This window comes from Danaus plexippus, chromosome 2, assembly GCF_018135715.1.
Source record: "Danaus plexippus chromosome 2, MEX_DaPlex, whole genome shotgun sequence".
In the NCBI taxonomy this organism is placed as follows: domain Eukaryota; kingdom Metazoa; phylum Arthropoda; class Insecta; order Lepidoptera; family Nymphalidae; genus Danaus; species Danaus plexippus.
The window spans coordinates 7,697,611-7,709,297 of record NC_083537.1 but is presented as its reverse complement, the minus strand read 5'-3'; the positions used below and the strand labels follow the sequence as shown (position 1 = coordinate 7,709,297).

The following is an 11,687-nucleotide window of genomic DNA, read 5'->3' as shown; positions in this document are numbered from 1 at the left end:
AAAATCTATTGATACATAAATAACGTTATCTAGGTATTGTAGGAGGTTAACGTAAATATTCGTGATGTAAAACCCGTTTAACTGATAAATGCCTTTATTACCCTATTAATGTCAAAAGCATTCTTAATTGTAAACATACATGTATTTTATTGCTTCTCCAAGATTTTCTAACGTTGGGAGGTTAATATTTTATTTGGCTTCAATAGTTTGTATCGCGTTAATTTGTTATATAAAAAAAAAACAAAACAGAGAGATCAATCTTAAAAGTTATTAGATTTAAAGAGCAGTTTTAACCATTTAATTAATCTACTCATGTTATACATTTCGTTTAATACAAAATATATATTCTAGTGAGTGTTTTCTTAAACTCATTCATGGAACACAGATCGCGAAGATAATTTAAGAACACTGAACAAATAGCAAAACATTTGCGAGAAACGGTTACGAAATAAAACTGTTTATGCTTTCAAAAGAATATTCAGAGCCTTTGGATAACATCAAAGTATCAAACACGAACAATTGTTTGAAAAGTATTCGACAAAGGATTGTATGAAATAAAAGTTGCTTTCGTTCCTCGTTTGATATTTGTTTGAGTTTTTTACTGAAACTATGCAGCTGTTTCCGCACTTCATAATTGTTTCGAAAATGCTTAAATGTTTGTGTTATAAATAATATATAAATGTACTCTCTGTTGCGTAATCGTATGTCGTTTTATAATAATATATATTCTTATAATAATTAATAAATCATTAATATATTAAGCCGCAAGTTGAACTTGACCAATACAAGTGGATAATCCTCTGAGTTGAAAGCTTGATACCGACAGCACTTGTCACGGCAAACTAAATAGCCCTTTGCTCTAGAATGCAAAGGGCCAACACTCTCGCGCAAACAAAACATGTTGAGCACTCTTCAGTTAAAACGATTCCGATGTTGAGCTCAGAGCTGTACGTTTTTTGCTGGTGAAGCGTAAAACCAACTTATCTGATCGATACCCGCTTGATCTTTGGTGGTCGCTTCCATGACTAATATTTATAAAACAATCGGTCCAGGACATATTTTGCTGTATAATTTTGTAATTTTTTTTTTTTACTCATCCGTTTCTAGACGTTGCGTATTAAAATCTCTTTCTTTTTGTTGTTATAAAATTTATATTTCCGATTGAAATGTGGTATACATTATTATAAGATTTTTTAATGGAAATAATTATTAACTACGGTTAAATAATGAAAACAATTCTTTTCAAATAATTTTTCGTCAAAGTTGTCTAATATTAATTATACTGACGGATGTTCATAAAACTGTAATAATAATAATAATAATAAGTCACCGAATATAAGTTAGTTCCTATTCAATTAGGAACGTATTTTTAGAAAGAAAAAATATTAAATAGTCGTAATATAATTAACTGCTATCTTATTTGGAAAAAAACGATATCATCGACATTTCCATCTTAACAACGTGTTAAATATTCATATACCGTTTATATTTTGCATAATGGCCGTCTTATCGATAATGTTATAACTTAGAGCATCACTAGCGTTATCGCGTCATCGATTAAAACATTTTGATTAGCTTTCAACCGGCCAGTGTTCTGATATGTGAAACGTCGTAAGCGTCATTATACACATCAAGCAAGCTGTCTTTTTGTGTGCAAGTCTAAATTAAATTCCATACATTAGACGTTTAATTCAGCAGATAGTAATACAATGACACGATGCCACCCCGGCCAAGTGACTGTGCAAGAACGGCCTGATAATAATCTGAGATCTCGTGTCGATACGTCTTGGACACTCGACATATCTATTGAAGTCGTGAGCTTGACGAAAATTTTAATGAATTGTGACTTATAATGACGCATGTAAAGATATGAAGTATAGTTTAATGGGGAGATAAAATCTGAACATTCGGTTTAATCTATTATATTATATATATTTTTTATTTTATTTTATTACAACGATTAACCACTGTTTATAGTTAAGACGTTATTTTTTATTAAAAAAATATTGTATTAAAATTAATACAATATTGTTTGATTTATTTAGTGTCCGTTGTTATGGTACATTTAACAAACTCAACAAATAGTTTTCCAGTGATAATAGTTTTTCAAGTATTATTCAATAAGACCTATGACTTCATTGTACTGAGAACTGCTGTCCTTAGAGCAAGTAGCCATCCGAGAAAAACAAATAATAGCAAATAATTTATTTACCAATACACATAAAGCACATTTATTTAATCAAACAGAAGATGAGATTTATTACTGATGAGATCATGCAATTTAAAACGCTTCAATTTTATTCCTATCTGTAGAACAAATATAATGCGCTTTTCTGACTAAATGTTTGTTTCCTTCGATATTATATCACTGATATAGATCTCTTCATATATAAAACATTACGGGTCTATACGAGTCTTCCCAATGCCGGTTCAACAGTCTTTAACATTTAGGAGATTAGTCCGAAGAAATAATAATTTAAGAACATTTTCTATGATTAGTAGCTTTGGTTAAATATACCTTTTGTATAGAAATCTATCTTTATACTTCTATATATATAGGAATAGGTATAGGTCACTTATCACTACAAATACAATTGACATTATGTTGCACTGGCCACTGATAAATGTCAAAAGATGTCAAATTATATTCCGCCTTATTTTAAGCACAGAATAAACAATAATCATTATTGTTCTTATTTAATTAAACGCGTGTCAAATTAGATGTTCTGTGAAACAAATAAAAAAAAAAAGTAAATTGATACATTTATTACATTTTAATGATTAAGTCCGTTCCCAATGTTTATTGCGGCGTCAAATCAATAGTTTGATACATACGATTGTGAAAATAATTAGTGCCCTTCGAAAAATGCTCATTTGGTACGGGTGATAAATGTTTATGAGTTATTGTTTCTTGATGGAGCGACGGAATATAGTGAATGTGACGGAGAATATAATATATTATATTGTACTCATATGTCAATAACAATTTCATATTAACTGATATAGCATTAACCGAAGGCCTACTAGGATTAGTAAGACATAACATGAGTTGTATTCGATTCAATTATTATTAATCGATTTTCTTTAATAAAAGCCCTATCAAGTACCGATTATAGGATGTATGAAAATGTATAATATCTTTTGAGGTGCCACATCCATATTATTCCAAAGTCCATCCAGCGATTTAAAGCGGCCAGTAACATAAGTTAACAGTATTTCATAATAACATAATATTTTATTAGTGCCAGTTTTAGTGTTTCGCGGTGAAATGAGTTACTTAATTAGTATTTAAACAATGGTGTTGAAACGGGCTGACTGTGAAGCGGTTATTCAATAAAACCGCACATTGGTCACGTGGTTTACTTTTACTTATCGTCAGATGTACTATACAGTATACCGTAAATAGTGCACTGTATAGCGTATACAGTATGTAGTATACAGTATACAGAATACAGAATACATATCATATGGATAAAAATATCGCTTGTTATCTGATTTTGTCTTTCATGAACTGATATGGTGAATCTCATGACAACTGATTACTGAATATGGTCGTAATGTACGTAATTCTTAATGAGTGTTGCAAAAAATATATAATCAAATATATTTTTAATTGATAAAAATTAGGCAAATGCATGTCAAATTTACTCATGTAGGGTTCCGTAGCAAAATGTATAATAGCAGCTGCTGAACGAAATGTACAATATGATATATTTTTTAATAAGTAGGTACTTTATTTTTATTCATATATGTATAGCTAAGTTTAAAGCAGGCGTGAAGTTATGAAATAATTAATTAAAAAAAATGACAAATTTTCCTAGTGCTAATAGGTTAGTCCTTTGAAAATGATCATTCAATATTTATTGAAACGTTATATAAATAAAAATAAATATATTCAAAATATTTCAAGCTATTTCCCATATTCATTGAAATAGAAGTTAGCTCAAAACTCTTACATTCTCCAAAACGCTATCAGTGTGTTCTACCTATCTTATTATCGAAGCAAATGTTATTGTAAATTCCTCACTAAAGATTCTTTGATTAATTAAAAGTATATTTTTCTGTGTGGCATATTCTTCTTCACTTGAAATGCGAATTTCATTCGGTTTTATTGTATGGATAAATCTAGATGAGCTTTCATTTTATTTAGAAGAGACATGTATATCTGTACATTTCGAGTTTTACTTTGTTCTCATTAAATGTCTTAGTAAAATGGTCTTAATAGTTTACATCAAATGAAGCTACGTACAAACAAATAAACAGACGAAAAATAATGTTACTATTATAAAATATAATATACGCGACCTTAAGTAACAAATATTAAGTAAATGGGAATTGAAAACCTAATTTTCTCTCTTTTTTTTATGACGGACAGATTTATTTCATTATTTCTTAATTAATAGTTTTATCTTCAATCTAGCGTTATGCGTCTATTAATGTGTTTAATTTGAATAATTTAAGACAACGAAATTTGCCTAATTGTGACATGTGATTCATTTCAAAATAAAAGTAAGCTAATTTGTTCAGTTCCCATAGTTATTTTTAAAGTATTTCTGTTAGAATTTTCGGCGCTTGTATTCGATACGATTCCCATGTCAACCTACAGCGTGAAGAGTTCAAATACGAAAGGCATTTTGAAGAGATAAAGTTCTTAATGATGAATCAGAGCTACAGAAACTACGTTCCATACATGTTATTTGGAAGTCTCTTTCAAAGCTGGTTAGTTTATTAATGGTAAAAAAATGATCTAAACTCCTATTTCCGAATAGTTATTACATTTAATAACCTTCCACTATATAATGGTACCCAATATATTTTGATACTGCTTGTGGTAGGTACATATACAAAATTCATCAACTATATGGTTTCTAAAGTAAATGCTTTTTGGAAGTAGTTAAAAATAACAAGGTAAAAAAGTAAGCCTAGTTATGTTAGTTTGTGATGTTGTTTCCGGAGGTCTATGACGCTATCAAACTAGTGACATCTATCGAGATTAGGGATGCAATAATTATAAGAATCAAATTGTTCGTAGTATTTACAAGCATCTTCTTTAAGAAGTTGGTACATTATATATATAATTTTAATAATACAAAATAAAAAATAATAATACCAAAAACTATAATGCACTGCCCGGGAATCGAACCCGGGTCGCAAGAATGGGAATCTTGCATGATACCACTACACCAGCAGTGCTCGCTTCCATTGCATAAAAGATATCTATATATGGTAACCTTTTTTATTCCTTTTATTATTCCTGTTTTTATTTACTTTGATTCAAATAAATAATGTGATAACATTAAATTCAAATGAATATTAACGTTGTGACACATCATATAAGCATAAATAGAACTATAAAACTAATTAAATAAATATATATTAAAATGAGAAAACTAGCTAACTCATAAATAGTTTTACTTTCAAACCTTACATCTATAAGTTTAAGCTAATATTAAACTTTATTAAAAAAACTTGAAATGAACTATTCACATGACTATACGTACCTACCTACCTCAATATCCCAAGTAAAATTCCACCACCGCCGGCCGAAACTATACCGGACGCTAGCACGTAAACAGTGAGCGGCCCGGGCGTAATAAAAACGCTGTAAAATTTTGATGTTTCTATTCAATATCATCCATCCTTACCGCACCTCAAATCTTCCCTATTCCCGTCTCCCTCCCCCTCCTGAGAATGGCTCAGATTATTATCAATGCACTTTACATAAAGCAGAAGTCCCGAAGTCTGACATTTATGTGATTTTGAAAGTAAATCGTATAGGTTTATTGGCCGATAAGTGGCAAGAGAATGAGGTGTCAAGTGATAAAATTAATAAATGGGGCTAGATTTCATCGCTAGTATGGTTAAACCTTTTATTTATACAAACTATTGCCTACAAAACATAGAAATTAAGTCGATAGTTCTTTGTCACTACATTTATCGTAACTTGGAAATCTTCTCATTTCATTTATCAACAACATAAATATAGGATGAAGTATGTAAAAAGATCTCGTATTCACAATTATGGCGTCTTAATGTAATTTTTGTGATTTAACCGTTGACGATATCCAAGTCCTTTAAAATTTCGAAATTATCTGTTACCCATTACATTTGACTGCCAGCGACGGATCCAAAGTTTCCTTTTAGTCTGTCTCTTTAAATCATTGCTAGAAACAACTTTGGAAAGAAATGTCACACACAGTAACAGGAACAGTGAAATTAATAAAACAATAGTGTTTAACAAATTAAAATATATGAAAAAAATTGCTTACAAAGAAACGTGCAAAATATTTAGTATATTAACAAATGTAAGTTGATTGTTGATTTAAATCAGTCATCCGATTACTCACTTCAGGATACCCACATTTTCAGCTTTTAAGAGTGATTCATACATAATGGAGTCTGCGGTCAAAACTTATTACACATTTCCGCCAGGAAATACCTTCCTCAAGAAAACTCCCATACAATAACTTTAACATAATATTATAGTATTCTGAAATTCTTGAATCATCAAATCAGTCCATACAAATCAGTATCATAATTCGGCTCCTAATGGATAACCCAAATTACATATCAACAAAACATAAAAAAAAAAACAATACAAACGAAGTAGACACGATGACTCAGCTTACTCCCAGGTAACGTGAAAATTAAATGAAATTAATTATAAAAGCGCTAACCAAAACCCTCAATTACCCAATAATCTTTGTAATCTCAGAAATTAATAGTTACCTCACTTGAGCGGAGACAAGACGATTCTCACGGATAGATTGACATGATTATTAATAATACGCTCACGGAGGAGGGGCGATTGACACATTAATTTACAGAGTAAAGTTATATTTGCAGCCAGTTCCTGGATTCTGAGCTCTATAGCAAAGGTTTAAGGATGGAGCGGTTGTAAAAATATTATTGTGAATAACGATAGTATCAGTTGACCATACGATGAGATGGCTCTCGTCATCGGCGTTGAGACAAAGTGATTTTGACGTGCCATAATGTAATTATTAAAGCATTATTACCAGATTTCTTTGTACTTTTTGTGTGATCTTTTATGTTTTTTCTTCCGTTTGTGACTTACCCGTTTTCGTGTGAGCAAAAAATCATATATTAATATGCGAATAAAACGGTCTGTTGTAACTTCGTCTTAATTTATATGGCCAACTTGTATTTAATGTGTATTTATGGAAATCGAATACAATTAATTGTAGAGAATGCGGTACTGTGATTTTCTAAGAACTTTAATTACGGTTATTGATTGTATCGGTAGCATTATTTATTGTATTGTATTTTGCAATAAATTAATACGGTACAGTTTAGGAACCTACAATGCTTTAGGTACAATATGGGTAGGATAAAGCACCTTGTGCTACAGGGGTCTGCTCCGCCCGGTCACGCCCAACGCCCTCTTCGATTGCCCAATTTCCCTCTTTTTTAATAACAAATTCCTAAGTTAGAAACATCTCGAACAACCCTTAATATAATTTTAACAAAGCTCTCCCTCAAACGCGTCTTCAAACATACATTGTCATTTTGTTACCTACATTAATTAATTAAAGTATACAATAAAATAAAAAAAATACATCAATTAATTAAGAGAGACGATATTATGAAGGCTGCATTGAGGTCATCAGCTTTATACAGTACAGATTACAAAAAAAAAAAAAATTCAAAGAACGCATTCTTAGAAAATAGATAATTACTCATTCGCTGCAATCATATTTAATTCTATGTATATACATACGTTATAATCGTGATCACAATAGATTCAAATCACTCTCTACAATAGGAGGTAATTAAACCACAATCCAAATATTCCGTCTAAGCGGATATCTCTCCGGTGGTCGCTATAATAAAATAGTCACAAAACATCATTAATCACTCCATCTTAATTTTATACCTAACAAGATGACAGCTTCTAGAGATATATCAAACATATATACATACTGTGTATACAAAAATTACATTACACGTTAAGTTCTGTGTGGATCTTAATGACTTTACTCTTAATATGAAATATTGTAAGTAAATTAGAATCTTAATAATGTTGTATACCTATACGTTTGACCAGATATAAAGTTGGAGGTCTGTAGAGTTTATTCTATGGGTGGTAGAATGACTGCGCACACGCAGTGGCGTTCCCACAACGACCTCCATCGCTCACCGACCGAACTGACGAAATTAGATCGATTAACTTGATAAACCTATCGACTGTCGATGAATCGATTCTATCGATACCACTGACAAATTATACTGAACTGCCTGTCTGCACTCGCTGGATGCGGGCTTTTGATTTATTTTGCTTACTTATTTGAACCTAGCTGAAGTAATTAATTTATGAAGATAGAATTGTGTACTTGTATTATCGATAAAACAGAATTTCCCTTTTTAAATATATATACGTCGACCAAATTAAATTTCAATAAAGCAACCGCGGAATCAGGAACTCATCTTGGATACAAAGACTTGAACCTTGTTCTAGTTATAGCAAAGTAATATACAACTATTTTTAATATAAATTCCATCAATTAAAGTAGAGAAACGTTGTATTCTATGCTAGTTAATTAAACATCATCGCAATGCTGAGCATGCGGCCCCATGCATCACTCGCTGGTTCGTAAATCTACTCCCCAAGACCCTGGAATTTTATCTATTTAATACACTTATCCATTTGCGCCGCTGAGTTTATATTAAATATGAGTACTTATATTTATTTTAAACAATTTTCATGAGATTATTGAGAACAAATATATGTTGTATGATTGATATTGAATCTGCTTCATGCAAAAAAGCACAATGTCCATAGCTTTTTCGATATAAAATAATGACGGTATATATACCTAATAGCTATATCATAGTTTTTATTTAACCGTTTCGTATATTAACCACAAATAATCACAATCTAACAAACAGTGGCGACGGATTGATTAAATAAAGCATTCTTTTAGTAATTTATATGAAGCGGTAGAGGTGTTGACGTGCGTCATTAAATTGCCTTATAAAGTTCGGCGTAGATCAATCGGGACGGATTTATTAGTTTATACAGTCAATGCATTTCACAATCGTCCAGCAAACTTATTGACATTCAGCTAACAAATATTTTTATGTGGTCAATGTTTTAAGTTTTTATTTTTCAAATTAAACTTTTCTTAGTTATTAATTATTTACTATTCTGTTTTGTTTAGATTGAAGGTCGTGTATTTTAACAAGACTACCGGGATTTATAGCAATTGCTTAAGTCATTTCTGAGAAATGAAATGGTATACTTAATTCAGTACTTTCGTTTTTATAACATTTACTAAGAAAAAAATAAGAAAAAAAACTAACTATATACCTACCAGAAAAAAAAAAAACAAAAATATAAAAATTTCAAAAAAGTCTAAATAAAAAAAAAATACGTGAAATAAAGATGAAAACAACTACACAAGTCTCTTTTAACTTTAGAGAAAGGCACATAAAGACGCAACCACGTCACTTAGTTGATTTCATTTTATTGATGTTCCGAACACATCTTTACGAGACTCGGAGGTAATCATTGAAAATATCAGTGCATTAGCTATTCGATTGCAGCACACATTGGTAACATTTTGCATAATAGCGTCCATATAAACTTTATTTAACTTATGAATAAGAGGCTTATCGCAGAATCGTTATGATCTTCATACAATATCTGAAGAATGCATTTAATATCACCAGCGTCACTAATTGATACATCGAGAGATACATTTTTAAAGAACCCAAATCATATCACAAATGAAAATAAACTCGAAATGGACGCATCTGCGAAGGTAGGACTCACAGGCCAGTTTATCAAGATGGGTAAATGTTCGCAATTAGCCATGTGAAATGTCGCATACACTTGCTAACGAGATCGCTGGATACTTGTGTGTGTTTTCGTTTATATGTGTGCGATATAGAATAAATGGATACAAAATAGCACTCACAGTATGTTGTCTGATGAGTTTTTTCAAGTATACCTTTAACTTATCTAAAATATTACAAAGAATAAAGTAAAAAACGTATTCAGCTGATGAATAACAATATTTAAATCTGTTGTATTTTAAACAAAGCGAATTTAACAAAACATTAAAAGTTTACGAACGAGCCAAAAAACTGCAGTGTAAATTTTTATCATTAAGGATTAAATAAATCTGTTCTTTATTTCCATGACCTACTGTTTTCGGAACCCCTTGTATAACGTATCGACCCACAGCTGATTTATGGCCCCTTTATATAGCCCCTAAAGTTTTCTAGTTGTGTTGAGCGTCATCTCGACAATCTTTACTGTAATTAGCGTGAGCTTATGAGAATTTCGTGTTGATGAGGCACCCATGTAATTTTATGGTCCTGAAGTTATTTTAACATGTTAATAGTTTACGTATGTATATGATTAAATACTGTTAAGTGTTTACATATAAAATTAATTCCTGAAATATTTTAATTTAATAAAAATAGAAATATATTCATGTAAACATTTTATCGACGATAATTCGTACAAATTACTGCGTTCCTGAATTACGAATAGTGAAATCCTAAATTTACTATGTAATTCTAAATGTTTGTAATTTTATGTAAATGGCAACACCGAGCATTGTTTTGCAGAAACAAGAGAGATTCGGTCAGTAATTGATAATAATAGAAGATTATGCATGACAGTAGCTGGCAGCTATATCGCAGCACTATAAATATAATCAGAATTATAGTTTAACAAAGTTCAGATGACTGTAAATGTATAGGAGAAGCAAAATATGTAGGAAGAATAAAAGCTTACTAACCGTACTTACATGTCTCAGTAATGTTTTATTTAGATTTTGTATTCACTTTGATGTATTTAAAAGTAATAAATATAATTTATCAAACACATTTCAAAAAGAAATTATATATATAAGTGTAGGTATAAGAATATAAACTAATAGACAATTTTACTGTCGCTTTGCCTGATTACGTATTTAATAGATACTAAGACATAGTTATTAAGGTACCTTTTTTTGAAGTTTATATAGGCAGCTTTAACAGTATATGTACAAAGTCATTTATATAATTTTATAAATGTTATTTACCTGATTTTTATTTATATCTAATAATATAAATGAAAATATCTAAAAAGCAAACGTTAATATCAAAGAAATATCAGAGATTTATAGACGAAAAATATCTTACAAAAAAAATTTTTAGGCATTGATTGAGCACAGAATAGTGAACTACCAACATAACAAAATAACGGTTAACATTACGTTGTTAACTTATTAGTGCGTAAGGTACTTTGTTTCACTTTGTTTGTTAAGGGTAAGGGCTACATAAAAATATATAAAAAAAACTCAATTAAATATTTTATTTTTAATACTTTAAAAAGCATTCATAACTTCGAATGTTTTTTTTTTCGCAAAATATGATAGTTTTGTCTTCTTTTACATTTTCTTCAATAAACTTATTTGGTTATTGACACATATTCGAAAATAGAACCAGCCTAGTGTGTTATATTTATTAGTATGAAACTCTTCCCCTTAAGCTTTTAACGTTTAATATTATCATTTATGATTACTCGGAGGTTTTATAACGCTATAAATGTTGTTCAATGACCACCACAGTTTTATGGCCTCTGGCTAGTTCCATTGAAGTTTTGTCAAGTCTAATAGATATGCTAAATAACGACGGGCCCGCGGGAAATATATTCAAAAATAATATGTTAA

The 11,687-nt window shown here is 30.3% G+C and overlaps 1 non-coding gene across 1 annotated transcript; it reads right to left on the bottom strand.

The window, feature by feature from the left end:
* Positions 1–5,122: 5,122 nt before the first annotated feature.
* Positions 5,123–5,193, bottom strand: Trnag-ccc (transfer RNA glycine (anticodon CCC)). Its single transcript has one exon. It is a non-coding gene; the product is annotated as a tRNA-Gly (tRNA).
* Between the last annotated feature and the right edge of the window lie 6,494 nt (positions 5,194–11,687).